Raw genomic sequence first — 6,000 nt, 5'->3', positions numbered from 1 at the left:
CATCAGACCTTCCATTAAACTCTTGAGGAAGAAGTGTTGGGTGTGTAAGCAGGTGGAGATCAGTGTTAATCTATCCCTCCTTCAGTAAAGATGGGGACACATGACCCACCTTCCTCCTATATCAAATGCAGAGCGCAGCTCTACAGTCTGCTTCACCTGCCCTTCAATCTGTCCATCTGTCTGTCAGCAGACCTGCGCCTCAAACTGTACGCCACCAGCGAATGAATAAGAGATGAGGGAGGGGGAGAACAGGGATGAAGGCAGAAGTGAAGAAGAAGAGCTCTGGAGTAGACGGGGGTGTAAACAGATCTTGAGAAGCTGGTGTCAGCTGTCCCTGGACCATTAATTAGTCATTTAGGCTGGTAATGGACTGAGCCAGAACCAGACAGACGCAACTTACCCAACAAAGCCAAAATCACTCTGTCACACGACTTAGCTGTAGCTGCTGATCACTGTGTGTGTCAAGGGTGAAAAATTATGATGGTTGCTGACTTTATAATGTTGAAAAGAATCAAACTACACAGACTTTAATACTGAAATGTTATCTCACTGAGGGATTAAGCTATTAAACAGTTTTGCAGATATTTAGCATGCTACTAGAATCACATTTGGGTAGATAAAGTGAATTAGGGAATTAAAATATTTGACTGTTTGACAACAAATTACTGAGAAGTAGTAAATTTATTTACAGATCTGTAAATAACTTTGATACTTAACCACATTGTGCTAAAATATCTTTAGGTAAGATGCTAATTCAGGTTGAATTAGGTTTACTTGTAGCATTCTTCTGCAGCAAGACATCACATGCAGTTTGACACTAGATTATAAATCTGTCCATTATTACAAAAACCATGTAGAAATACAGTTCCTTTCAAATCACCTGAACTGTTTTCATTGTTTTTCACATTACAAAGTAGCTGAAAGCTAAAGTGAAGCCTAGTTGAAAGAAGTCAGATCATGAGTTTATCACAAGCCGTGAAAATGACGCAGCAAACATTAGGCAGAAAGTACTTTGGTCAAATAACACCAGATAAAACTTGTTCTGGTCTACTTTGCCTACAATTTGTCTGTAAAAGCAGAACAGAGCTTTGTACGTTAAATGCCATTGATTAACAAATATTATTTAGTTGCAATTATAGAACAACTTATTTATAAAGCCACCAGCTCTGCTGCAAGTTGCCTGCCTTCAAATCTTGTGCTGATAAAGTCATGTCTTTTTGAGTAGACACTTTTTATGTGTTACCTTTACATGTCACCCAACATTTAAAGTTTGATGAATGAATGCAATCCAATCTGAAAAGGAATAGTTCAGAGAGTGTTTGTTTGACAGTCATTTGATTCAGTGACTTGAACTCTCAACAAGATATTAAGGTTGAGTTACAAAGTGCCTCACAAATACCCAGTAACCTTTCAGAGATGCCATAAAATAACTTTTCTCAAAACTGCTCTTTACTTTACTCATGTTTTTATTTTTGTAACCATTTTATATGTGCTGTACTTTTTTATAAGCCTATTATAACCACTTTTATTTGGTATTATTACATAAGACCGATTCCTCCAGCAGCACTCAGGATAGGTTTACCCCTCATTGTGTTCCATGGTGATCGTTGCTTTTCTAACGAGTGTGCGACAAACAGACGATACGGATACTCGGCGTCTCCTGTCTTTGTTTAGATTGAATTACAAAACGCTTGATATCTGATGTTCAACTGACCGCATTGTATCCTTCTGGCTGACAGCAACTGATGACACTGAAGCCCCCATGGCGGCTAAAGGCTCTGCTGCTGAAATGTATCAGTGGCACCTTGGAAAGTGAATCAGTTGTCTGACTCAAGGAGAAGACAGTGGACTTCTGCCAGTCGCGTCAGAAAGGGTTAATCAGTCAAAGTGCACATTGTTTCCGTTTCTGACTTAATGCTGGAACTTAACCATTTTCTGTCTTTTGATCCGGTATAACTCTTTTTAAACACATTTCTGCAAAGCAGATTTTGGTATTTGATACATAATTTAGTTGTGGGACGGACACAGAGCTTACATGGGGTCATAGTCGAGGTCAGAGTTTGAACTTGGGTTTGGTTAAAGCTTCAAGTTTCCACAGTTCGCAGAGTTCATAAGATACTCAAGTGACCTCATGGTAAATCTTAGTCCCTACAAGTCAGCGCTTATTTATTTAAATATAGTAAACAACGGTAAATAAAGGGAAGAGTGAAATCCTCCCTAAAAATCCTCCCTTGTCATCCGGCAGTCCTGAAGGGAAAATGTAAGCTCTGATATTTATTCACAGCATGGATGGGCAGTCAAACTCATAGCTTCTTCCATACATCAGCAGCCAGACTGCTCATCACATCCACCCACTGTCAGGGTGAACTTTCCAGGGTGAACTGCTGCTGCTTTCTGCACGGCCCAGGCAGCAGGACCCCACATGATGGACAGGCCAGAGTCCAGCACCATGTCCTCTAAGTTGTTCAGTTATTAATATCATACCTGAGTATAGCTGGGACTTGATGTTAGACTTCAAAGATTTTAAAAACAAAACACAATAAAGGATTTTTTTAAAAACAGTAGTTTATGCACTACATATGAACAACAATACACTTCAGGAATTAGTTAATTCAATAAATGAAGTTGAATTGTGTTACTGCACATCACTTGTTCAAGACAACATCTTGATATTTTGAAGAGGACTTAATAGGTCTAGATTTGCAATAGATTTAATTTAACATTTATCCTTCAGCTTATCTTTTAAATTGAAATAGAGTAAATCAGGTTTTCTATCAGGCCACTAAGTTTATATAAAACGACTCTATGGTCAATCTATGCATCTATAAACACTATAAAGACTTGTTTTGGTTTCTGCCATCCAGCAGGACACAAGTTGAAGAAAAGCTTTTATGGCTACTACAACTTTTTTTTAAAACTGGAAAATACTAAAATAATCCTGAATTAAGTTCTTCTTTCATCAAACTTTCTGATAACTATGCCTTTTTTCTCTTTTTCTGCTTTTGTTTTGGGACATGAATGACTGTGCAGAGTCATGTATTTAATTTGTCTTAACTTTCTGCTCTGTACATTTCTGTTGGACTTTGCGTTGCTTTCATCACTTTGTGGCCTGAATTTTTGAGATTCTTGTGCTTCATTCTACGTTCTTATGTTTTAATGTCTCTGCTCATGTCCGTGCTCAGTTTGTGTTTTGTAATTGTCTCTGTGTCCGTTCATTTTGTCTTCCAGCAGGTATGCTCCTTCGTCAGCTTCCTGCCCTCCAGCTGATTCCACTCAGTTAATCAGTTTCACTTTCCAATATTCACTTTCCTCAATAGTTCAGTCAACTACAGTCAGGACCTCCTGTTTACATAAGCTCCTTGCTTACGTTTCCTGTTTTGTTTCTTTATGCTTCTCAATGTGTTTAATTTTGTTTTCTACTCTGTATTTTCTCTGTATGTTTCTTTAGACTCTGCTAAAGCAATTTTTTTCACCTTCAAGCTGTTGCTGCCTACCTCCTGTCTGCTCTGAGGTTATTCACCGTGACACAATTTGCAACTTCTTATTGGTGTATGCACAAAAGGAAACCTGTCTAAGTTGTCTTCTGGTTCTTTAGATGAGAAATTTTATGTTTAAATACATTTATCTTTAGGATAAGGATCAGAGGAAGGGGTCAGGGTTTGATTTAACCAGTAATTTGCATCTAGGTTTGTGATTAGATCATAAAGGAAAGACTGAATGTTTATCAACCACATTAACAAGTTATCTACAAACGTATTCTTAAGCCCATATTTTAAAATGACAAGTTACTATTCTGATAAGCCAGTTCTTAATTTCAGAGCACTGCTTTCTGGAAAGCTGTAGGCTGATCGTTTGTTGAGCAGAATGTCCTCCAGAAACTGTAGGAGACTCCTGAGTAGATTTTCAGTTAATCTTCATTCTTAAAGGTCAAACTAGCTTATAGCTAATGACAGCGGCCTACGCCATTACCCATCCTCCCTCTGGCTGCTGCATGACAGTAATTGATGACTTGTGTCTATAAGTGATCCACTACTGCCTATTCGTCAAGATGCCCTCTCATTCTGTTGGCCCATAAAATCCCTGAAAAGTGTATCTTCATGTATTGCTTGGTCCACAGCTTTTGAATTTTAATCAGCAGTGGTCATATCTCAGCTTTCTTTATCTTTCATATTTTTCTGAGCACTCGACAGCTTGTACAGGTCTGAAATATGGCACGGTGAGATGTTATAGTTTGGTTGTTTCAGTGAGTGTCTGCTGAGTAGCAGTTAGCACAAGTTCTAGTTATATTTACATTCATTCTTTGGTCAGTGAGGGAATATTGTCAAAATTAAATTAAGTCAAGTCTGATAAAAAGGGTTTTATCTTTATTGTCTTTAATTTGATCATTTTTATGCAGTTGAGTTAAAAAGATACAATCAAATATTAGTACATTTTGGGCTGTCTAGTGATACAATTGTTGCCTCACTGCAGTAAAGTCTTAGTCTCACTCCACAGTGAAGCTTTAGGGTTTCCATGTTCTTCCTGTGCATCTCTAGACTTGGTTCTTGTCAGTCATGCATGGAAGTTGGAGGGTAGGAACAATTATGTGATGTCTTGTGCCAGTGAGACTTTAAAGGTGTTGCACAAGACTTTAGTACTATGGCTGCAGATTTAGAAAACTCTTTCAGTCCTGGAAGACAAATCATCTGTTTTATCGGCACTCAACAAAATGTTCTAACAAACTCAAACATTCATAAAGATAGACAACAGAGTACATAAAGAGAATGATAAAAATCCTTACAAATAAATAATCATTAATATTTCAAAATCAAAATTAACCCAAGTATTGCTTGTTTTGTCAACCTGGTTTACTTTTAACCAATAATTTTTAGATTAAAAATATTAATACATTATTTGGGGTCAAACTCAAACACATTCCTGAACCCGGCCTTTAGTTAGCACAAACTGTTTTGTTTTTTTAGGCAGCAGTTTTTAAGCTTTATGACTGCAGATTCAAGCTTCCCTAAACAATATATCCAAAACCTAGAAGCACATACCACACTCTTATTGCAAAATAATAGAGTAAAACGGCTGAAAAGCAATAGGAGATCACATTACACTGCAAGAAGAGGAGAATAGTGAAAAAGAAGCTTGAGCAGTCATGGAGCTAAATGGCTTCGTTATCCATCCATGTTTCTCCTCACATGAGACAGCTGAATCAAAAAAGGACATAATGTGACGTTTATTACTGTGAAAATAAATTATAGAGGAAGGGTCATTATCGTCTGGAGAGTTTTGAGAAAAATGAATCTATTCTTAGGTTTTACCCACATAATGAGATATGCCTGCAGTTTCCTATTAAGAAGTTTCAGAACACCAAGTTTAGCCCCGGTGAATAATCTTTCATCAATCAGACAAAAAAAAAGTACAAACATTACTCCTATTTAAATGGAGGTGTGCTAGATGACTAAACATTTGTGGATGTTTTGCAAGAAAATGACTCATTTATTTTGCTAACAATTAATATCCCAGGGATCGCAGAAGGCATGCTGACACCACAGAATGTACACAAAGCAAACAAATTATGCCCATTTCCCTGAAGCAAGTTTCCTCCTCAATATTGTTTGTTTACCCATTGGACGTTCGAAATATGCCACCTGGGTTATTGCTTCCTGAAGGTGCATGAATAATTCCAGCAAAAACAATATTCTGCTTCTATGAGAGCTAGCTTCAGCTTTCAAGGACAAGTCAGTGATACAGAAAATGTTTTCTTTCCTGTTTTACTTGCGAATATCCCTTTTAATCAAAACCGACACTTATCCCCTCCACCAAATATATAAGCAGAGAGATGCGACATACATTGGGTCTTGGTCAGCTCTCATAACGCTTTGTAATAAACAGAAAATAACACAAATGAGGGTGAACACTCAACTGTTCATTCATTGGAGCTTTTCTGGTTCTTATAAAAACTACTAGAACAAGGTTTTGTGTCTAGACAGAAAAAAAAATAGTTAAGAAATA

This window comes from Poecilia latipinna, unplaced genomic scaffold (assembly GCF_001443285.1).
Source record: "Poecilia latipinna isolate Pla-1442-1.1 unplaced genomic scaffold, P_latipinna-1.0 Scaffold510, whole genome shotgun sequence".
NCBI lineage: Eukaryota > Metazoa > Chordata > Actinopteri > Cyprinodontiformes > Poeciliidae > Poecilia > Poecilia latipinna.
The sequence above is the reverse complement of the archived record's forward strand: the minus strand, read 5'-3'. Positions refer to the sequence as shown.